Genomic DNA, 24,225 nt, shown 5'->3' on the forward strand with positions numbered 1-24,225 from the left:
GGGCATAACGGTGGGTGTCCCCACGTAACACCCATGGCGTTTGGCACAGTCCCAGATTTATGAGATTTAGTAAACCTGGGAATACGTCAAAAGCCTATGCCCCCGCAAGGGTGGCATAGGGGAGGTGCAACGAGAAGAAATAACAGTATTTCTTCTCTGTCTATGTGTGCTGCACTCATGCATTACACTCTGTCATGTAGCCTTTAAATGGGTGGGGCCTGGGCAGTCTCATGCATCCACCAATGTAGTTTGACACAAACAGAGATATACTAAAGGCAGTGAATCTGTGTTTGCACGAAACTGGTGCGCCTATCTGAGAGAGGTGTAACATGTAGAAATATCTTAATATCTCCTTGTTACTTCCTCTTTCCTTGTGTGCTGCATTCTGCAGCACATATACACAGAATAATATGCCTCTAAGGATTGTTTTTGTGGAGGTATAGAAACATTCCTGCCCCTAACACAGGTGAAAGAAATTAGGTTGTTGGTTGACTGGGGTGTATACTATGGTCAAGAAGCAAATACAATCCTTGTCAGGGCAAGGCACAAACAAACCCCAAAATAAGTATATTAAATATGCCAATTGGTTATTGTTAGACATTGGGTTCCTGCTTGACTGGGGTATGAGCCCTTGTTAAGTAGTTACCACAATCCTAGTTCTAGCTAGGCACCAGCAAACCCTAAATTATCCTATGCTTCCCCTCCGATAGCTTGGTACAGAGCAATCAAGCTTAACTTAGAGGCAGAGCTTAACTTGAGTGGGTAGTTTCCGGTGCGCGGCCCCAGCACTTGTTTGTCAGCCCCAGGTGATACTGTTTGTGTAATTTAGAGATGAGTGAACAACAGTTGTTTATTCATTCAATATGCATTACATTTTGTCCAAGCCATTCTTATACCTTTAGGGGCCTCGAACAGACTTACACCCTTATGCATCAACCCAAAATCCAGTCGGTAAAATACCGATTCGGTAATAGCTCCTGGTAATAAGGAAAAAATACCCAATCCCAATGCATCAACCCAAAAGCAGAAATCGCTATTTAAGGAATCCTTAAATAGCGATTCTTTAAATAGGGATTCCTTAAATACCGATTCCTTAAATAGCGATTGCATTTAAGGAATCCCAAAGTGAGATTCCTTAAATGCAATGCATCAAAGTTAAAAAATTAGCGATTTCGCTAATAGGGGGAGCAAATTACCATGAAGATGAACTGCATGGTAATTTGCAAAAACTTTGAAAAATGCACTTTTGTGCATTTTTCAAAGTTTCATGTTGCGCACACACATGCCCTTAGAGCATGTGTGTGTGCAACATATGTGCACATATCATTTTCAGGGGTGCAACAGGGTGTCCTTTTGACACCCTGGCACCCTTGAAAGTGCTCCCGCTATTAGCGATTCGGTAATACCGAATCGCTAATACAGACTGGCTTTACATTCATTCCTATGGGCCTCCAAGCCCATAGGAATGAATGGGTAGGTATTCCTTATTACCGATTCGGTATTACCGATTCGGTAATAAGGAATATTAAGGAATCGCTATTTGAATAGCGATTCCTACATGCATAGCCTTTTGCTATTCCTTATTAGCGATTCCTTATTTTTCGCTAATAAGGAATCGCAAATGGCATTGTTGATGCATAGGCCCCTTAGTTGTCACACTTGTAGCAGTGTGATGATTAGTAGTTGTGTAGGTACTGTCATTGGCAGCACAGGCAGTGGCAATTGTAATTTGTTTTAGAGTTTTATATAGCACAAACTAGACCCGAAGATATCAGGCATCAGAGCGCTTTCCATGAGCACCAGTTTTGTTACTGATGGACACATTCATTTTTGTTAGACACAGGGCGATTCAGTGATTTGCCCAGAATCACAGGATGTTGAGCGCCGTTGTCGAGACTCGAACCCGATTCCCCAGCTTCAAGGCGAACCTCGCTAGCAATAAGGCTACATCCTCTCCCCATCAATTAATGGTGTAAGCTGCGGTGACCTCAAGATGAATACCCTGGTGCTTTATTTTTATTTTAGACCAAAATGGCAAAAATCCAATAAGTAGAACTTGAGATATTGACTTTTAAGGTTTTAAGTGAAAAATATCCCTAAAAAGCACAAAGCACTATTGGTGGACATCTGGTCACGCCGGACCAGGACAAAGTCAAAAGTTCAGGCCGACCACAATGGAGTGCGCGCCAGCTCTAGGGACCCAGCCAGCCTGTTGAACCAAAGTACCTTAAATCCTAGTTGCAGAGTGTTGCTTGGCTCCACGTTGAAGATGCGTTGAGCAGCAGAGGCTAAGCGCCGGTTCCGAGATGAGGTAAGGCTGTTGTGTAGTTCTTACTAATCCGTAGGATCTACGCATTTTTTGGACAACATAAACTTTAGGTGAGATGCCTAGACTGATTCTTGGCACCCCGCAGGATATTTTGGCTTAGAGACCAGCTAGCTCACAGTGCCACCATAAGCCTCCCTAACCTTACCAGGGAGTGAATGGTTTCTGGAAATGACTGAACATTACAACCCTGACCCCTCAGGGATCATGGAAACAGATCAGAACCTGTCGCTCAGTCACTCGTGCTTACTTATGCCCAGAGAAATATACAGAGAATACACAGTGGGACGTTTTAAATATATTTATTGAAGCAATGTTACTCTTGTATAGAATACATGCGCTGCGATAATCAGTAGACAGAAGCAGATGAAAGCGATTACTAGTACCAAAAGAGTAGATAGTAGACATAGTTCTATCACGGTGCTAGAACAGTGTATATATGCAGTCATATAATGCAAGGCAGTAATCAAGCATACTCCTACTATACAACCCCTACTCTGTGTGTACCTAGAGTGTGTGCAGGTGTAAAGCCAACAATCTCCAAGGGACGATCCCACTCCATTGCCTGGCGGGAGAGAATGTAGGAGCTCGTCTTGGTCACAAACTGGATACTACCTCACAGAGATTTCAGACCGCTGCGTGGTGAGAGTCTCACTCTCAGCATGCAGGGACCCTCTGTGTGAGCTGAGGTGCCACCTCTGCTAATCTTTTGGGATGCTCATTATTTATAATAGAAAGCATCCTTGTGATGTTCGTATTGATTAGCAATGTTATGGATATTTAGATAGCCCTGTCTCTCAGTGGATGAAGATAGAATGGCATTTGTACATCGTGCATAAAAAGGCCTTGTAGATGGTGTTCGAGGTCACACAATAATAATATGCCTAAGCTAGATGTGTAAACAGAAATAGTTTCAGAGAAAGTAATCCAACATTGTTGCTCATGCAAATATGTGTGACAGGTCACAGCAGAAATGTTATTGTGAAAAAGAGGACACTGTAAGAAATTATCAGCTTTACCTACATGGGCCTAACTTGGGCACATAACACTGAGATGCCAGGTGCTGATGCGTCGACATTGAGGATTCTGTCTATGGGGCTTGTGATGAGCAGGTTGGTGTCGAGAATACATGGCGCTTTGCAGCCTATACGTCGGTTCCGATAAACAGTGAAGCTGTGGAGGTTTGGCGGCAGCGTCGAGGCTGCTGCCGATGGGCACTGCAAGGAGTTAGCGCCAGGAAATATTTGCACAGCTGCGGTTCTGAAAGTGATGTGTCAGTTCAAAAATGCAGGATGCAGCAGCCTGGTGACTCTTGTGCAACAGGTCCAATCCAGGCAATAGCGACAAAGAGTTGGTTCTGCTAAAAAATGCGTTGCTCAGTTGAGGAGATGTCAGTTCTGCTTTGGAATGCATCGCTCAGCAGAAGATGCGTTAGTTCCACTGCTGAAGCACACCTTAGGCCCACTTCCAAGGGTCCAGGACTGGTGTGGAACCACTTGGTAGGGTAGAATCACAGACAGCTGAGTCCAGGTGCAGGGGTTAAAGGTCTGTTATGTCCCTAAGGCTTCAGATGAGGAATGCAAACACAATAAGCTGATGGATGGAGCACTGAAACGTTTCAGACACTCACCCCAGTCACTATTAGATGTGGTTTAAATCCACCATTGTTATTTAGCTCACTTCGCTATCCCAGTTCAGACCCAGCCATAGGCAAATCAGTCTTGATCCTGTTCCTCATGGGAACAGTCCAGCCTGAACTGTCAAGCCAGGTTGTCCCTTGACCGAAAACAAGCATCCTGGGACCGGTTTCGGGGTAACACCCCTCATCAGCCAGGCTAGCTTGAATCAAGGGATAAAGTGAACAAGGGACCCATGTCTGGGAATACCTTGCGACTTAGGCTGAACAATGCAAACAGAATAAGATGATGGATGGAGCGCTGAAACTTATCAGACACTCATCCCCAGTCACTATTAGATCTGGGTTAAATCCACCATTGTTATTTAGCTCACTTCGCTATCCCAGTTCAGACCCAGCCATAGGCAAATCAGTCTTGATCCTGTTCCTCATGGGAACAGTCCAGCCTGAACTGTCAAGCCATGTTGTCCCTTGACCGAAAACAAGCATCCTGGGACCGGTTTCGGGGTAACACCCCTCATCAGCTAGGCTAGCTTGAATCAAGGGATAAAGTGAACAAGGGACCCATGTCTGGGAATACCTTGTGACTTAGGCTGAACAATGCAAACAGAATAAGATGATGGATGGAGCGCTGAAACTTATCAGACACTCATCCCCAGTCACTATTAGATCTGGGTTAAATCCATTGTTAGACGGGCCTGGAGGGTCGGCCGAGGACAAGGGGAGAGGTCTCCGGGGAGAGCCGTCTCCAGCGATCGTACAGATGAATAACTTCCCCCCCACAGATATACACCACACCAGGATAAGATTTAGCGTTCTTTATAGGTGATTTCTTAAGGTACGGTGAAATGGTACAAGGAGGGCTGGACTCAGGGGTCCCCTCGATTCGAGTCTCTTGGTTTGGGGAAAAGGGGGTAGCAGGACAGTCTGGTTACCAGTCTGGTAGCTGAGATGGTATGGTGGATAGCTCACAATCCTCGAGCTCGGTGTTCTAGCTTGGACGGGCCGCGGCAGCGCCAGCAGGTCCCGGTGAAGATGGTCGTTACACGGTCCGCGGCAGCGCCAGCAGGTCCCGATGAAGGTGGTCGTTACACGGTCCGCGGCAGCGCCAGCAGGTCCCGATGAAGGTGGTCGTTACAACGGGTCGCGGCAGCGCCAGAAGGTCCCGACGAGGATGGATGTTGCAGAAGGCCGCGGCAGCGCCAGCAGGCAGGACGATAGCTCACAAGGCAGGGCTACGGCAGCGCCAGTAGTCCGTCAAGGATGAGTTCTCTCGGTGTCTCTCGACTCCAGGATACAACTGCCTTCCTGCTCTGGAGCTGCCCTAGTTATAGGTCTGGCGCCCTTTGATGTCCGGACCCTCGCACTTGGAGGTCGGGGGGTCCGGGATGAGGGAGTCCAGACACCCAGCAGGGGGTGGAGCCAGCGCCTGGGGGAGCTGGAGGGCGATCGGCACCTGGCAGGGGAGAGCCATCGACACTTCTTTCTCCCATTGACCTGCCAAGTGGTCCGTTCACCTCCTGGGTGGATGGTGGTGCCGGGATGTCGGGGCCGGGCCAGGCCCAGGGTTAGGGTCGAGCTGAGGCCACGCGGCCTCGTGGCGCAGTGTCCAAGATGGCGGCTGATCCGGCCGGGGGAGCCGGTAGTGGTTCGGCCCCATGATACATGGCTGTCCGGGGGCAGGAGTTCCGTTGGGAGACGGGGTGCGGGTTGCCCTTGTGGGTAACACCTGGGAGTCCGGGGCTTGGGCCTTGTCATGCGGGGAGGGAGCAAGCCCTTCATGTGGCCTGTCCAACATGCGTCCCCCCCAGCTGAAGGCGGGGAGAGTCACCCATCCTCTTGGGGACTCTCCTCGTCGAGGCGGAAAAAGCGTGACAGGCCATCTGCGTTGGCGTGGTCTTGGCCCGGTCGATGTTCCACAGTGAAGTCCATCCCCTGCAGGGAGATGGACCAGCGCAATAGTTTTGGATTTTCCCCCCGCATCTGCATTAGCCACTGCAGGGGTCGATGATCGGTTTGCACCCGGAAGTGGGTACCGAAGAGATAGGGCCGGAGCTTTTTGAGGGCCCACACTACTGCGAAGGCCTCCCTCTCGATTGTGCTCCAGCGCTGTTCTCGGGCCAGGAGGCGTCTGCTGATGAAGGCCACCGGCTGGTGAAGACCCTCGGGGTTCAGCTGGGAGAGAAACGCCCGATGCCGTGGTCAGAGGCGTCCGTTTGCACAATGAATTCCCGACTGTAATCGGGGGCCTGGAGCACAGGGGCGGTGCACAGGGCGGCTTTCAGCTTCTCGAAGGCCGCTTGACAGTCGGGGGTCCAGTTAATCTTCTTCGGGTGGTTTTTGGACGTGAGACCCGTGAGGGGCCCCACAATGCTGCCATAGTCCCTCACGAACCGCCGGTAGTAGCCGGTGAGTCCCAAGAAGGCTCGGACCTCGGTCTGCGTGACTGGGGGTTGCCAGGACTGGATGGCAGCAATTTTGAGTTGCAGAGGGGCCACCAGACCGCTTCCCACCTGGTGTCCGAGGTAGGTCACGGACCCCTGACCAATTTGGCACTTGCCGGCCTTGATTGTGAGGCCGGCCCGCTGGAGGGCTTGCAGGACCTCTCGGAGGTGGTGGAGGTGGTCGGACCAGTGGCGGCTGTATACAGCGATGTCGTCCAGGTAGGCGGCGCTGAACTCTTCGAGCCCCGCCAAGACCTGGTTCACTAGACGCTGAAAAGTAGCTGGGGCATTCTTCATGCCGAAGGGCATGACCTTGAAGTGGTAGTGGCCATCGGGGGTAGAAAAGGCGGACCGTTCTTGGGCCCGGGGTGTGAGACCGATCTGCCAGTAGCCCGCTGTCAGGTCGAAGATGCTGAGGTAGCGGGCAGCCCCCATGCGGTCGATCAATTCATCCGCTCGGGGGATGGGATGAGTGTCGGTCCGGGTGACAGCGTTCAAGCCCCGATAGTCGACGCAGAATCGGAGTTCCGGAGTGGTGCCGGGGGCAGCGGCTTTGGGGACCAGCACGACCGGGCTGGCCCAGGGGCTGTCCGAGGGCTCGATGACCCCGAGCGTGAGCATCTTGGACACTTCCTCTTGGATGCAGGCCCGCACCCGATCTGGTACGCGGTAGGCCCGGTGTCGGATAGGGGGACTGTCCCCAGTGTCCACGTCGTGCAAGCACCAGGGGGTGATCCCTGGGGTGAGTGAAAACAGAGTAGCAAACTGCAGCAGGAGGTCCCGGCAGCCCTGGCGTTGCTCTGGGGTGAGGGCATCGGAGAGCCGGACCCCGTCCACGGAACCGTCTTTCTCCTGAGTCTTCAGGAGATCAGGGAGAGGCTCGGAGTCTTCTTCCGCCCCACTGTCTGTAGCCATCAGGAGGCTGAGTTCCGAGCGCACAAAGTGGGGTTTGAGTCTGTTGGTGTGGAGGACCCGGAGGGGGTTCCGGGGAGACTCCATATCGATGAGATAGGTGACGGGGCTCTTGCGTTCGACCACTTTGAAGGGCCCCGTCCACTTGTCTTGCAAGGCACATGGTTCGGTGGGGGACATCACCCACACTTGTTGACCAGGTTCGAATTCGACGGAGGAGGCATTCTGATCGTACCATTTTTTCATGTCCTCCTGACTGGCCTCAAGATTCGCTTTTGCCATTTCCCTGAATCGCCGGGTCTGATTGCGTAGTGCCAGGAGGTACTTGAAGACGTCTGGAGGGGTCTTTAGGGGGGCCATCTCCCAACCTTCTTTAACTAGGCTGAGGGGCCCTCGCACAGGGTGCCCGTACAGGAGTTCGAAAGGGCTAAAACCCAGGGACTTCTGGGGAACTTCTCGATAGGCGAAGAGGAGGCACGGAAGTAGTACATCCCACTGGCGACGGAGGGGCTCTTCCAATCCCCCAATCATTCCCTTGAGTGTGCGGTTGAATCGCTCAACTAGTCCGTTCCCTTGAGGATGATAGGGGGTCGTGAATCGGTAGGTGACCCCGCACTGTTGCCAGAGGGACTTCATATATTTCGAGATAAAGTTTGTGCCTCGGTCGCTGACGACTTCTCGGGGGAAGCCCACCCGGGAGAAGATCCCCATTAGGGCCCGGCCGACCACCGGAGCTGTTACAGTTCGCAGGGGCACAGCCTCGGGGTAGCGGGTGGCGTGGTCCACCAGTACCAGGATGAACCGATGTCCTTGTGCTGTGCGGGGGTCCAGGGGCCCCACAATGTCTATTCCTACCCTCTCGAACGGGGTTGTGACCACTGGGAAGGGTTGCAGAGGTGCTTTGAGCTTGCGGCCGCTCTTCCCGCTGGCCTGGCACGTGGGGCAGGACCGGCAGTGGTTGAGGACGTCGTTTCGCATCCTCGGCCAGAAAAAGTGGGTCACCAGGCGACTGTAGGTTTTGTCCTGGCCCAGGTGTCCAGCCAGGGGGACATCGTGGGCCAAATTTAGCAGGAAGTCTCTGAAACGGAGGGGCACCACCAGCACTCGACTGGCCCCTAACTCCGCGATTCTTTGTTCACTGTATAACAGGTCGTTATCCCAATAGACCCAATGGGCTCCGGTGGAGTCCCCTGCGCTCTGGGCGAGGGCTTGCTGGCGGAGTCCCTCGAGGGAGGGACAGGTCTTCTGCTCCTGGCGGAACTGTTCCTGGGTGGGCCCCCCTTCTTGACGCCACTGAGCCAGGCCGGGAAGGTCCTGGGGCTGGGCGACCCCTTCGGGGGTTGGCTCTGGGGGGTCGGTATAGTCGGTGTCCTCTACTGGAGCGATCGGGGGAGGAGGTGCAGGCCATTCTGGTTCTTCTGGTCGGGGGATGGCACGGGCGGCCATGGACCGGGTGGTTACGCACGCCCAGTCCGGGAGGCCCAGCATCCCCAGGTGCTCTCTTCTTTCGACGGCGGCCCACGGGGAACTCTCAAGATCATTCCCCAGGAGACAGTCCACGGGGGCATCATCCCGGACCGTCACCTTCAACATGCCGGAGACCCCTCCCCATTCGAAGGGGACGCAGGCCATCCGACATAGACTCTCGGAATTGTCGGCTGAGCGGACGGGGCAGAGAATGTTCGGCAGGATCTGCTCTGGTTTTACCAGGTGACAGCGGACGGCCGTCACACTGGCCCCTGTGTCACGTAGGGCTTCGGCCCGGCGCCCATTAATGTTCACCCACTGGCTATATTTTCTGGTGTTGGCGGGTAGGGGAGCCCGCGGGACCATATCTTTTCCCCCTAGGCACGCTAGAACCATGGCGGCCGGTTCCCACTCTTGTTGTGCCTGCTCATATTCTTCTTGTTCCTCGGAGATTTGTTCTTCCCCCAGGGCGGCGGCAGCTACCTGGCGGGGTTTTGGCGTTTGGTTCTGCGGGCAGTTCGGGTCATTGGCGTAGTGGCCGACTCGCTGGCATCGGTGACACGTGACGTTGGCTCGGAACCCCGGGCGCATCGGGGGGTTGCCCCGGCCGGCCGGGGGCGGGGTGCTGGCCGCGGGAGTGGCCGGGACGGTGTCTCTCCCTCGCCCCTGGCCTCCTCCTCCTCCTCGGGGACGGTGCTGACCTTGGTTGTTCCGGTTTTGCTCGTGTGGCCCTCTCCGGCCCACTCGGGTGCTTTCCCACCGGTCAGCTTCGGCGGCGAGTTGCCGTGGGTCAGTCAATTTACTGTCGAGGAGGTGCTGCCTGAGCTCGACGAAGCAGTTGTTAGACAGGTGCTCCCACACCATGAGATTAAAAAGTTGCTCGTAGGTCGTTACGTGGCTTCGCTTGATCCAACCCTCGAAGGCTCGGCTGAAATAGTTGACATATTCCACCCAAGTTGTACCCGGGATCCGGGTGCAGTCTCGGAACCTCTGGCGGTACATTTCGGGTGTGAGCCCATATCGGGTGAGGAGGGCAGCTTTCATGTGGTCATAGGATGACATCTGATGGTCTGGGAGCTGCAGTAGGGCATCGCGGCCTTCGTTGACGAACCTCCCCCATAGGCCGGCTCCCCAGTCACTCCGATCGATCCGGTGGGAGGTCATGGCGATCTCGTAGGCTTTGAACCACTGTTGTATGTCGTCCTCTCGGACATACTCTCGGACAACATCCTTGGGGATGTGGACTTTCTTCTCGGTTGCTCCCGGGGTGTGCGGTCGCTCAGGCACCCCCGGTTCTTTATTCTGTTTCCGAAGTTCTATTTCCGCCAGTTTGCGCTCGTGTTCGAATGTTAGTCTTTTTTCTTCGAGCTCTCTCTGCCTCTGTTTTTCTTCCCGTTCTTCTCGGAGCCGCAGATGTTCTAGATTTAGTTTTTGCTCGGCTAACTTTAGTTCACCGTCCATCTTGAGTCGTGCCATTTCCAACTCATGTAATCTGGTTCTTTCTCTTTCTTGGATCTCTCCCTGCGAGAGGCCCGTTCCTCGCTCCTCGGGAGCGGTGGCGTTCCCCTCTGGTGCTACACCGTTTTGGTCGGGGGATCCGGCGACCCCGGTTTCCGCCCACGACTCAAGGGCGTGCTTCAAATCGTCTTTGGTACTCAGGCCGGTGGTAGCAATGCCTAGTTCCATGCAGAATTGTTTAAGTTCGCGATGGCTATACTCTTCCAATTTATCCATCTGGAATTTCTCGGTGGAACCGCTCTCTTTGGTTGACATCGTGGTTTTGTCGTGGGGTGAGCTACTCTCTGTACAATTACGCGTTGATTCGGATCGCGCCGCTGGCCACCAATGTTAGACGGGCCTGGAGGGTCGGCCGAGGACAAGGGGAGAGGTCTCCGGGGAGAGCCGTCTCCAGCGATCGTACAGATGAATAACTTCCCCCCCACAGATATACACCACACCAGGATAAGATTTAGCGTTCTTTATAGGTGATTTCTTAAGGTACGGTGAAATGGTACAAGGAGGTCTGGACTCAGGGGTCCCCTCGATTCGAGTCTCTTGGTTTGGGGAAAAGGGGGTAGCGGGACAGTCTGGTTACCAGTCTGGTAGCTGAGATGGTATGGTGGATAGCTCACAATCCTCGAGCTCGGTGTTCTAGCTTGGACGGGCCGCGGCAGCGCCAGCAGGTCCCGGTGAAGATGGTCGTTACACGGTCCGCGGCAGCGCCAGCAGGTCCCGATGAAGGTGGTCGTTACACGGTCCGCGGCAGCGCCAGCAGGTCCCGATGAAGGTGGTCGTTACAACGGGTCGCGGCAGCGCCAGCAGGTCCCGACGAGGATGGATGTTGCAGAAGGCCGCGGCAGCGCCAGCAGGCAGGACGATAGCTCACAAGGCAGGGCTACGGCAGCGCCAGTAGTCCGTCAAGGATGAGTTCTCTCGGTGTCTCTCGACTCCAGGATACAACTGCCTTCCTGCTCTGGAGCTGCCCTAGTTATAGGTCTGGCGCCCTTTGATGTCCGGACCCTTGCACTTGGAGGTCGGGGGGTCCGGGATGAGGGAGTCCAGACACCCAGCAGGGGGTGGAGCCAGCGCCTGGGGGAGCTGGAGGGCGATCGGCACCTGGCAGGGGAGAGCCATCGACACTTCTTTCTCCCATTGACCTGCCAAGTGGTCCGTTCACCTCCTGGGTGGATGGTGGTGCCGGGATGTCGGGGCCGGGCCAGGCCCAGGGTTAGGGTCGAGCTGAGGCCACACGGCCTCGTGGCGCAGTGTCCAAGATGGCGGCTGATCCGGCCGGGGGAGCCGGTAGTGGTTCGGCCCCATGATACATGGCTGTCCGGGGGCAGGAGTTCCGTTGGGAGACGGGGTGCGGGTTGCCCTTGTGGGTAACACCTGGGAGTCCGGGGCTTGGGCCTTGTCATGCGGGGAGGGAGCAAGCCCTTCATGTGGCCTGTCCAACATCCATCATCGTTAATTAGCTCACTTCGCCACCCCAGTTCAGACCCAGCTATATTCAAATCAGTCTTGACCCTGTACCTCATGGGAATAGTCCAGCCTGAACGGCCAAAACAGGGCTTCCCTGGATCGGAAACAAGCATCCTGGGACCGGTTTCCGGGTTGCATTTTCACCCTGTGGGAAGAGTATACCTAGACGTGGGTCCCACGCTCACCACACCACCATTTTCAAGCTAATCTGGCTGATGAGGGGTGATGCCCCAAAACTGGTCCCAGGATGCTAGTTTTCCGTACCAGGGAGGACCTGGCCTGGGGGTGAATATTTGACAATGTTCAATATTCCGTCCATCATCTTTTTGTGTTGCACATGCTTCAGATGAGGAGGCCAGCCAGCAAGCCCTTGGAGTCACTCTAAGGTCAAGTGATGCAAGTCCAGTCCTTCTCACCCAGGCAAGAAGGCAGCAGGCAGCAGATCAGCACAGCAAAGCAGGAGAACGTCAAAGCAGCAGAGTGGCAGTCCTTTCAGCATCACAGCAGTAATTTTCCTAGCAGTATTTATAGTCTCAGAAGTGTACTGAAGTGGGGGTTTCAGTTACCCCTTTGCTGTGGGGGACACTTCAAAGACAACCCTTTGAAGTGCGCAGAGGTCCTTACCTTCCTGCCTTCGCTCCAGACTCACTACAGAGGGGTATGCAGTCCTTTGTGTGAGGACAGGACACAGCCTATTCATGTGTATGTGCGGCTGAGTCCAGTTGCTTTTTCCCACCCTGGCAGGATGGCCCATCAAGTCACACCTCCCATTGTGGGTGGCTGTCTAAAGGGGAATACACAAATCCCAGCTGTCACCCACCCCAGACAAGTGATCAGAGACAGACAGCAGGCACCAAATAGCTAACATAAGAAAATACCAAATTTCGAAAAGTGCCATGTTCAGAATTGTAATTTTAAATTTAACTTCACCATAAATTAGAATTTTAAATTAGGTTTCCAGTGACACCAGACTTGGGGGTTTATCTCTTCCCAATCGGAAATTACACTTATAGAATGTAATAAGGTAATCCCAATGTTATCCTACTGGAGAGATAGGCCTTGCTGTAGTGAAAAACAACTTTAAGAGTTTTTCTCTACCAGGACATGTAAAACTTAAACGCACATGTCCTGCCTTTTAAATACATTACACCCTTCCCTCTGGGTTGTCCCAGGCCTACCATAGGTGTGACTTATATGTATAAAAAGGGAAGGTGGGGCCTTGGAAAAAGGTTTATTTTGCCAGGCCGACATGGCAGTGCAGAACTGCCGTCATAGGATCTGCAGTGGCAGGCCTGAGACATGGTTAAAGGGCTACGTAAGAAGGTGGCATAATCATTGCTGCAGGCCCACTTGTAGCATTTAATTTACTGGCCCTTGGTACAGGGAGGGCCAATTTACTAGGGACTTATAAGTAAATAAAATGGGCCAATTGTAGATAAACAAATATTACCATGTTTAGGGGAGAGAGCACAAGCAGCTTATCACTGGCTAGCAGTGGTAAAGTGTACAGAGTCCTAATCAGACCCTCCAGGATTTCCCAATTTGCAAAAAATTTTAAAAATCAGCAGTTTTGTAAAAATGCTGCGATTTTTACACAACTGCCCGCAAAATTTGAATTTGAAAGCAGATCCTACTTTCCTACAGTTACACTGTTTAAACCTTTTCTTGGAGTAGGACAAGGTTTAGCCACAAAGAGCGTCTCAAGTTGCGTGCACAGGACCAAATGCCCAGATGCTGCTTTTCTTCTTTTTCTTTGCTTATTACTCCCTGGCTGTGGAGTCCAAAATTGTGAATGGAAAAGAACCAGGGTAAAGTTACCTTTGTCTCTAAGCTCTTTGCCATTATCAATGTCTTCCTACCAGCCCCATAGTAAGCAGGAAAAACTAAAATGTTTGGACTCCTTTTTTTAAAGAATGTGTACTGGCGAGGGTGCTCATACATGGAGGATGGCATATCATACATACAATGCACATGCAATACCAATGAAAAAGCTTTTTGTTTACGGTCACACCACCAGGTGGCAGAATAATGGTAAAGAGCCCACAGGTTAACAGACTCATTATAAAAGTAATTTTAGCTGTCTGCCAGTGATATTCTCTTTACCCACAATATTTTATTCTCATTCGGTCTAAGCATTTATATTCGACCACCTTAAAATATGTTTTTATTATAATATTTAGTGTTCTTGTAGGAGAGTAGAATCTGCACCTTATGTTGCCCTCACTTTTTTTCTGATGTTTACACAGGTTTCTGGCTATAGTCTGGCTGGGACCCTGCTAATCAGGGCACCAGCCTCTCTGTTCTCTCTCAACAACTTGTAGTGCCGATTAGGTGCACTAGTGATTGGATACTGTGGTAGTTTATGAGCCCCTAGTATATGGCACCTTAGGTACCAAGGGCATAGGTACTTCACAGGCCTACCAGGGGCTGAAGCATGAATTATGCCACCCCTGGGAAGCAGACTAAATCTGACACCACAGGCCTGCTACTGCAGCCTGGGTGAGGTAGTGATAGCACTCCTCACTGAGATATAGGTTCCCTATATCTCTACCTGCACACACACATAAGCCTATCAGTCACCCCAAAGGCAGGCCCTATCAATCCTGAGGGCAGGGTGCTTGGTTTCCATGTGAGGGGGTGGCCTCTGCCTGAGCAGGGCCCCTCTCCAGCTCTCAGAGTCTATTCTCTGGGGCTGTTTGTGGATGCGGTTAAACCATATACTCTTAAGTGCATTATAACCTCGCGGTTAATGCTAACTCTGGGATGGCTGCATCAAAACATGTCGTGTTTGGTGTCAAACGCTTTGGAATCATACCCCCCACACCAGTAACTGGTGTGGGAGTATGATCCCACCCTTCTAGAGGGATAGACATGAACCCACTGTGGAAACACGGTAGAATCCTGAAGAGCACTAGCATCACAAAATGGATGCCACCAGTCACAGACACTGGGCTGCCCTCCTGCTGCTGACCAAAATTCGCAGTGGAGGAGGCCCACCAATAGGCATCCTGTCACAGGGAGGTGTAACCACCTCCCAGACAGGGTTTAGTGTATTGGGGCTGGGTGGGTGCACTCCTAGAGTGCTTTGAAGTCCGGCACTGGGGGAGCAGTAGGCTCCTCTGTGCATATGCCAGCTCAAACCGGTTCAGGGGCTACGTGCCCCTGCTCTGGTGTGAAACTGGGCAAAGGGAAGTGGGTGTAACCACCCACTCCCCTGACCCTCCCATAGGAGGGGTCATAGAGCTAGTCCCTCCCTTCCTTGTAGTATAAGTTAGGGAACCCTTGCCATTGCAAACTAGATTACCCTGGACGACGCTCTGAAGAAGAATCCTGGACCTTCGACGTTCCACTACGTCTGGAAGACGGAAGAATCTGCCTTGTAGTCAAGGAGTGACTCCCCTGCTTGGCAGGCACCAAAACTTTAAATCAACAGTTGCAAACTTTCCCACTCTTGCCAGAGTCCAAAGTCCCTGCAGCCCCAGAAGTGGATTTCCTGACTTCTCTAAGGCCATCGTGAGTCCCCATCGAAGCTGAGGCAAGTGGACCCCACGAGTGATGAGGAACCGCAATACCTGGGTACCGGACACTATTTTTGAGTGCAACCCCTTCACAATGTTCTACGAACTTTTGCATTGGACCACGTGTGGTCCAAGCCTCCAACAGGATTTCCTCAGAAGATCAGAGGCCTACCTCATCCTGAGAGACCGTGGGCTCCTGGTGAGGGAATCCTCCCGAGGCGTCATCGTGATCCCTTGCCAGCTGGCTTGGGGGAGCCCCAGAAGACTTTTCTACAATTCCAAAGAGCTCCTCTGGTTTCTCCAGGCCTGCCATGACTTACCCTTGCTGGGTGAGTCCCTCAGACCTTGCTGGTCTGCACCGCTGACTTTTTACACTTTCCATGAGACTTGCTGTTACTAAGGCTTGTTGGCTCCAATCTGGTCACCGACACCGCAGTAAGCTGCAGACTTCATGGGACACGCCGAATCCAGCTTCTGGTTGTTGTCGACGCCTCTTGGACCTCGTGGCTGAAGATTCAAGACACCCATGATCACCTGAAATCATCCGACGACTGTGGGCATCCAGCCTTCTTGCCCCGGGTCACTGCCAAGTGATTTTGAACACTGCCCCTTCTGCTTTCAGGTCTTCTGAATTCAGCCTTGGATTCCACCGGACACTTCTCCAGTCTTCACAAGCAGCAAGTCTTCTTTGGCTCCCATTGAAAACGACACCATAAGACACCTATGCACCCGGCTTCCCTGGGTGAGGTAACTCCAGCACAATGGTGCTCCTGTGTGTGTTGGCTCTAGAACTACTTACCCTGTAAGTGACTTGCTTGTAGACTCTCCTGAAGTCAAACTCTAAAATTCCAACCGCGACTTGCTCCATTGAAGTCTATTGGGATCCGCGGCTGTGTTCTCACACTGCATGCGTCTCCCGTGGGTCCTTTACTTATCTGCCTTGGGTGGATTAGTGAGGCCTCAGAGCTTCTGAAGGCCCTAGGCCTTGTCCCTTCTCAAGTCATTGTTCCTAAGTTTCTTTTTTAGTATATTGTCTGGTACGCCCCTAGGGCCCCAGCCATATTTGTGCTTAATTTATTGTGAAATGTTGATTTGTGCATATGTTCCTGACTTCTAATCTCATAAAGAGATTAGTAGAGTGTGTCTAGTAATAAATACATATATATTTGATATATATACCTGTGTGGTGTCCTTTCATTTAGTAATTCAAGAGATTATAAGGTAAAACAAGCTGCTTTACATTCCTCTAATGACTTAGCCTGAAGGCTGCTCTCCACAGCTACCACTAGGATAGCTTTCTTTAAAAGGTTGTCTTAAACCTATCTACCATAAGAGTCGAATTGTACTGGTGCAAGGTGGCCACTTTAACTAGTGACCAGCATATACCAGGCCAACTTCTCACATTGGTGGGCAGCGTGTGGGATTCCAGCTTGCCATTGTTTTACCAGAAAATCTCTATTTGAATTACTAACTGAAACCCACTATAGGTACTCAAGGTACATATAAAGTCCAGCTTAGTATCAATAAATTCTACTGAACTTAAAGCTGTGTTTCAAGGGATAGCACACCCTTTCTACAGCTCAAGCTAGTATCAGTAAGCCACAAACTAGTGTAGGTAGTACAACACTGCACAACACTAGAATGTCCTCAAAAGGTGGAGCCAGTGGGTCCACCCAGCTTCAGTATAAGGACATGACTTTCTTTGACTTGAAAGCCATGTGTGCTGCAAGGCACCTGAAGCTAGGACAGAGTCCCTCCACACTACACCTGATAGATCTGCTGACAGCAGACGATCTTAGATTAGCTCTAGGAGCTAATGGGTCTGAATCAGGGGGTGGGTCAATTACAGTATCTGGGTCAGATGATGAAAATCAAGATGGCCTGGACTCCGTGGTTGAAGGACCTGATCCACAAGGATCTGAAAAGGACAGAGGAATTCTCCCTAAGAGAGCTGACAGAGTGGAGGAGAGGCCTAGATCCCCTTCTAGGGAATCTGACCACTCCTGTCACTTTGGCAGAGAATCTGTCCAGCAGAGGAACTCATACTTTAATAGAAGAAAGACCTCCTCTGAGAGAATGTACAAACTGCTGCAGTATGAGGAAGCAAGATTTGCCCTCAAAACCAAGCAGTTGACATTAGACAGAGACGCTTTTGAGCTCCAGAGAGCTTCTAAAAGAGATGGGTTAGAACCCCCTGGTGGCAGCAACAGTGTCCCTAGAGTCAGAGAATGCATTCCAGACCATAGGAACCTGTCCAAGGTTGTTCCTCCCTACCAGAGTTGGGATGATATCCATAAGTGGATAACTGTTATGGAAAGGGCCTATAGAGTACAACAGGGCCCCCAAAAGCAGTGGGCAGCAATCTTGTGGCTCTCCTTTTCAGACAAAGGTAGAGACAAGATCCTCACTGTTAGCGAAGAGGATGCTGATGATTATGAAGTCCTGAAGAGTGCATTGATAGATGGGTTTGGCTTAACCACTGAGCAGTACAGGTTGAAGTTCAGAGACACCCAGAAAGCACAGACTCAGGACTGGACTGACTTTGTAGATTGTGCAACCAAGGCTCTGGAGGGTTGGCTGGTTGGCAGTAGAGTTACTGATTTTAAGGGATTGTATAATCTTATGATGAGAGAACAGATCCTTAGTAATTGCCAGAACCAGTTGTTGCATCAGTACCTGGTGGACTCTGATCTGACCTCTCCCCAAGAATTGGGAAAGAAGGCAGACAAATGGGTCAGAACCAGGGTGAGGCAGAAAACCCAGAACCAAGGGGGTGACGCCAAGAAGCAGGATTCTAAGGGCTCTGAGAAAGGTGGGGATAAGTCAAAAGACCAGAAGTCTTCACAAGGGCCCCAAAAATCTACAGCTGGTGGGGAGTCACAATCCAACAAAGGAAAAGGCCAAAAGAAGCCCTGGTGCAAATTCTGTAAACAGAAAGGGCACTGGACTTCTGATTGTAACAAGTCCAAAGACCAAACCACCACCACTCCTGCCCCTAAGGCAACTGTTCCTCCTCGTTCAGCTACTGGTGGAGATGGTACTCAGAATAAGGGTGTAGTAGGGTTGAGCCTGGGTTCTGAAGTGGACTCTGGCCTAGTCAGAGTACCCACTCAGGCATTGCTGATTTGTGATGGAGACATTGATATGTCCTTCCTAGTGAGCCCCGGAAATCTGGGCAAATACTAACAGCAGCCTGTAATAAATGGCAAACAGGCTTTGGCATTCAGGGACACAGGTGCTAGTATCACCATGGTGGCAGAGGATCTTGTGGACCCTGGGCAGATCATCCTGGGTGAAATGTACCAGGTTACCAATGAAAGCAATGTCAGGACCAACCATAGTCTGGCAGTTGTGAATTTCTCCTGGGGAGGGGTAACTGGCCTCAAGAAGGTAGTAGTCAGTGCAGACCTCCCTGCCGAATGTCTATTGGGCAATGATCTAGAGACTTCAGCCTGGTCTGAAGTAGAGTTATGAACTCATGCTGAAATGTTGGGCATCCCTGCAGAGGTATTTGCTGTGACCAGGTCACAGGCCTAAATGCATCAAACTGAACCAGCTCTGGATCCTGAAACGATGGACCAGATGCTTCCCAAGAAGAGGAGCAGTAGGGTTAAGGCAGTGCCTTCCCCTCTGTCTCAGATCAAAGATTCACCTCTTGAGGGAGGAGAAGCTTATCCTGAAGAAGGAACTGCCCCAGAGCGACTTGAACCTGATCAGGTTGAGTTCTTGGGGGCAGGGGGACCTTCTAGGGAAGATCTGAGTAAGGAGCAACAGTGCTGCCCCTCTCTTGAACCCCTCAGACAGCAGGCTGCTGCTGAGGCTGCTGGGAGTGCTAGTGGGTCCCATAAAGTTTATTGGGATGAGGGACTCCTATATTCTGAGGGTAGAGATCCAATCCCTGGAGCCACCAGGAGGTTGGTAATACCTCAGAAGTTTAGGGGGTTCCTCTTGACCCTAGCACATGACATCCCTTTAGCAGGTCACTTGGGCCAAAACAAGACCTGGGACAGGCTTGTTCCACATTTTCATTGGCCACATATGTCAGAGGACACCAAGGAGTTTTGTCGCTCCTGTGTCACTTGTCAAGTCAGTGGCAATTCAGGTGGCACAACAAAGGCCCCCCTGATACCACTACCTGTGGTGGGGGTACCCTTTGAAAGGGTAGGGATTGACATTGTTGGTCCCCTTGACCCTCCAACTGCATCTGGGCACAGATTTATCCTGGTGGTAGTGGATCATGTCACCAGGTACCCAGAAGCCATTCCCGTAAGGACCACTACAGCCCTTGTGGTGGCAAGAGCCCTCATTGGAGTTTTCTCCAGAGTGGGTTTCCCAAAGCAGGTCATATCTGACAGAGATACCAACTTCATGTCAGGATATCTAAAAGCAATGTGGAAGGAGCGTGGTGTAAATTATAAATTCACCACTCCCTATCACCCACAATGCAATGGGTTAATTGAACGTTTCAACAAAACCCTTAAGGGAATGATAAAAGGCCTCCCAGAAAAGCTTAGGCGAAAATGGGACCTTCTTCTTCCCTGCCTTTTGTTTGCTTACAGAGAGGTTCCACAGAAGGGGTTGGTTACAGCCCATTTGAACTTCTGTTTGGGCACCCTGTAAGAGGCCCATTATGTTTGGTGAAGGAGGGCTGAGAGTTACCTCTCAAACCTCCCAAACAGGATGTGATGGACTATGTACTTGGTCTCCGCTCCAGGATGGGCGAATACATGAAGAAGGCAACCAAAACCCTGGAGGCCAGCCAAGAACTACAAAAAACTTGGCATGACCAAAAGGCTGTACTGACTGTGTACCAGCCAGGACAGAAAGTGTGGGTGTTGGAGCCTGTGGGCCCAGCAGCCCTCCAAGACAAATGGAGTGGCCCCCATACAATTGTTGAGCAAAAGGGAGAAGTCACCTACCTGGTGAATCTTGGAACTCCCAGGAGCCCCCTTAGGGTGCTCCATGTCAACAGATTGAAACCATATGTTGACAGGGCTGACATGGGATTGCTCATGGCGACTGATGAGGAACATGAGGAGGAGAGTGACCCTCTCCCTGACCTGCTCTCACAGAACCCTGATGATGGGTCAGTAGATGGTGTTGCTTTGGCAAGCAGCCTCACTGACCATCAGCAAACTGAGTGCAGACAAGTTCTGCAGCAGTATAGACATATGTTTAGCCTGACCCCTAGTCAGACTTCCTGGTGCACCCATGAGGTGGACACTGGAGACAGTCTGCCTGTCAGGAGTAAAATCTACAGGCAAGCTGACCATGTCAGGGACTGTATCAGGACTGAAGTCCAGAAAATGTTGGAGTTAGGTGTAATTGAGCCTTCAGATAGCCCTTGGGCTAGTCCAGTAGTCGTAGTACCCAAACCTCATACCCAGGGTGGTAAGAAAGAAATGAGGTTTTGTGTAGACTACAGAGGACTCAATGCAGTCACCAGGACTGATGCCTATCCCATACCAAGGACAGATGAGCTGATTGATACTTTGGTCTCAGCCAAGTATCTAAGTACATTTGACCTAACAGCCGGCTACTGACAGATCAGGTTAGCTGATGAAAAAGCCAAAACAGCATTTTCAACCCCTGGTGGGCACTACCACTTTGTGGTGATGCCCTTTAGATTGAAAAATGCACTTGCCACTTTTCAGAGGTTGGTGAACAAAGTTCTGGCAGAGATGGAAACTTATTGCTCAGCTTATCTAGATGATATTGCTGTCTTTAGTTCCTCCTGGCAGGATCACCTGGTCCACCTCAGAAATGTTTTGGAGGCTCTGCAGAAAGCAGGCCTCACTATCAAGGCCACTAAGTGCCAGATAGGGCAGAGTCAGGTTGTGTACCTGGGCCACCTTGTAGGTGGAGGACAGGTTCAGCCTTTACAGAGCAAAATCCAAACCATCATGGAATGGGTTTCTCCAACCACCCAGACACAGATGAGAGCCTTCTTAGGCCTGACTGGGTACTATAGGAGGTTAGTAAAGGGATATGGATCTATAGTGACCCCCTTGAATGATCTTACCTCAGGGAAAATGCCAAAAAAGATTCAGTGGACAGCTAGCTGTCAGAAGGCATTTGAAGACCTAAAGCAGGCCATGTGCACTGCCCCCATCTTACAGAGTCCAGACTACGCCAAAAAGTTCATTGTCCAAACAGATGCTTCTGAGCTGGGTGTGGGAGCTGTACTGTCTCAACTGAATGATGAAGGTCAAGACCAGCCAGTAGCTTTTATTAGCAGAAGGCTGACCCATAGAGAGAAACGTTGGTCAGCTATAGAGAGGGAGGCCTTTGCTGTGGTGTGGGCCCTGAAGAAGCTGAGGCCATACTTGTTTAGCACTCACTTCATAGTTCAGACTGACCACAAGCCTCTCCTATGGCTTCAGCAGATAAAAGGTGAAAATCCAAAACTTTTAAGGTGGTCCATTTCCTTACAGGGGATGGACTATACAGTGGAACATAGACCTGGGACCCAACATGCCAATGCAGATGGACTCTCAAGGTATTTCCACTTAGAACATGAAGACTCAACTGGTCAAGGTTAGTTTAGTGTCCCTGCGTTTGGGGAGGGGGGGGGGTTGTGTAGGAGAGTAGGATCTGCACCTTATGTTGCCCCCACTTTTTTTCTGATGTTTACACTAGTTTCTGGCTATAGTCTGGCTGGGACCCTGCTAATCAGGACCCCAGCGTCTCTGTTCTCTCTCAACAACTTGGAGTGCGTATTAGATGCACTAGTGATTGGATACTGTGGTACCTTATGAGCCCCTAGTATATGGTACCTTTGGTACCAAGGGCATAGGTACTTCACAGGCCTACCAGGGGCTGAAGCATGTATTATGCCAGCCCTGGGAAGCAGACTAAATCGGACACCACAGGCCTGCTACTGCAGCCTGGGTGAGGTAGTGCTAGCACTCCTCGCTGAGATATAGGTTCACTATATCTCTACCTGCACACACACATAAACCTATCAGTCACCCCTAAGGCAGACCCTATCAATCCTGAGGGCAGGGTGCTTGGTTTCCATGTGAGGGGGTGCATCTGCCTGAGCAGGGCCCATCTGCAGCTCTCAGAGTCTATTCTCTGGGGCTGTTTGTGGATGCGGTTAAACCATATATTCTTAAGTGCATTATAACCTCGCGGTTAATGCTAACTCTGGGATGGCTACATCAAAACATGTTGTGTTTGGTGTCAAATGCTTTGGAATCATACCCCCACACCAGTAACTGGTGTGGGAGTATCATCCCACCTTTCTAGAGGGATAGACATGTACCCACGGTGGAAACACGGTAGAATCCTGAAGAGCCCTGGCATCACAAAATGGATGTCACCAATCACAGACACTGGGCTGCCCTCCTTCTGCTGACTGAAACTCGCAGTGGAGGAGGCCCAACAATAGGCAACCTGTCACAGGGAGGTGTAACCACCTCCCAGACAGGGTTAAGTGTATTGGGGCTGGGTGGGTGCACTCCTAGAGTGCTTTGAAGTCCTGCACTGGGGGAGCAGTAGGCTCCTCTATGCATATGCCAGCTCAAACCGGTTCAGGGGATACCTGCCCCTGCTCTGGCGTGAAACTGGACAAAGGGAAGTGGGTGTAACCACCCACTCCCCTGACCCTCCCATAGGAGGGGTCATAGAGCTAGTCCCTCCCTTACTTGTAGTATAAGTTAGAGAACCCTTGCGATTGCAAACTAGATTACCCTGGATGATGCTCTGAAGAAGAATCCTGGACCTTCAACGTTCCACTACCTCTGGAAGACGGAAGAATCTCCCTTGAGGTCAAGGAGTGACTCCCCTGCTTGGCAGGCACCAAAACTTTGAATCAACGGTCACAAACTTTCCTGCTCCTGCCGGAGTCCAAAGTCCCTGCAGCCCCAGAAGTGGATTTCCTGACTTCTCCAAGGTCATCGTGAGTCCCCAGCAAAGCTGAGACAAGTGGACCCCACGAGTGATGAGGAACCAGGCACTATTTTCGAGTGCAACACCTTCTCAACATTCTAGGAACTTGTGCATTGGACCACATGTGGTCCAAGCCTCCAGCAGTATTTCCACCAAAGATCAGAGGCCTACCTCATCCCGAGTGACCGTGGGCTCCTGTGAAGTGAATCCTCCTGAGGCGTCTTTGCGATCCCTTGCCGGCTGGCTTGTGGGTCCCCAGAAGACTTTTCTACAATTCCAAAGGGCTCTCCTGGTTGCTCCAGGCCTGCCCTGACTTACCCTCGCTAGATGAGTCCCTCAGACCTTGCTGGTCTGCACCGCTGACTTTTTACACTTTCTACGAGACTTGCTGTTACCAAGGCTTGTTGGCTCCAATCTGGTCACCGACACCGCAGTAAGCTGCAGACTTTGTGGTACACACCGAACCCAGCTTCTGGTTGTCATCAACGCCTCCTGGACCTTGTGGCTGAAGAGTCACGACAGCCGTGATCAGCTGAAATCATCCGACGACTGTGGGCATCCAGCTTCCTTGCCCCGGGTCACTGCCAAGTGACTTTGAACACTGTCCCTTCTGCTTTCAGGTCTTCTTTCTTCTGAATCCAGCCTTGGATTCCACCGGACACTTCTCCAGTCTTCACAAGCAGCAAGTCTTCTTTGGCTCCCATTGAAAACGACGCCGCGACCCAACACCAAAAGACACCTATGCACCCGGCTTCCCTGGGTGAGGTAGCTCCAGCACTACGGTGCTCCTGTGTGTGTTGGCTCTAGAACTACTTACCCTGTAAGTGACTTGCTTGTAGACTCTCCCGAAGTATCCTAAGACTCCAACCGCAACTTGCTCCATTGAAGTCTATTGGGATCCGCGGCTGTGTTCTCACACTGCATGCGTCTCCTCTGGGTCCTTTACTTACCTGCTTTGGGTGGATTAGTGAGGCCCCAGTGCTTCTGACGGCCCTTTGCCTTGTCCCTTCTCAAGTCGTTGTTCCTAAGTCTCTTTTTTTAGTATAT

General features: G+C 51.4%; 1 protein-coding gene across 1 annotated transcript in view; it reads right to left on the reverse strand.

Moving 5' to 3' along the window:
• LOC146821009 (visual pigment-like receptor peropsin) overlaps nt 1-24,225 on the reverse strand; it is a 737,141-nt gene that overhangs the window by 112,633 nt on the left and 600,283 nt on the right. The window lies entirely within an intron of this gene.

The sequence above is a fragment of the Triturus cristatus genome, chromosome 6 (genome assembly GCF_964204655.1).
Source record: "Triturus cristatus chromosome 6, aTriCri1.1, whole genome shotgun sequence".
NCBI lineage: Eukaryota > Metazoa > Chordata > Amphibia > Caudata > Salamandridae > Triturus > Triturus cristatus.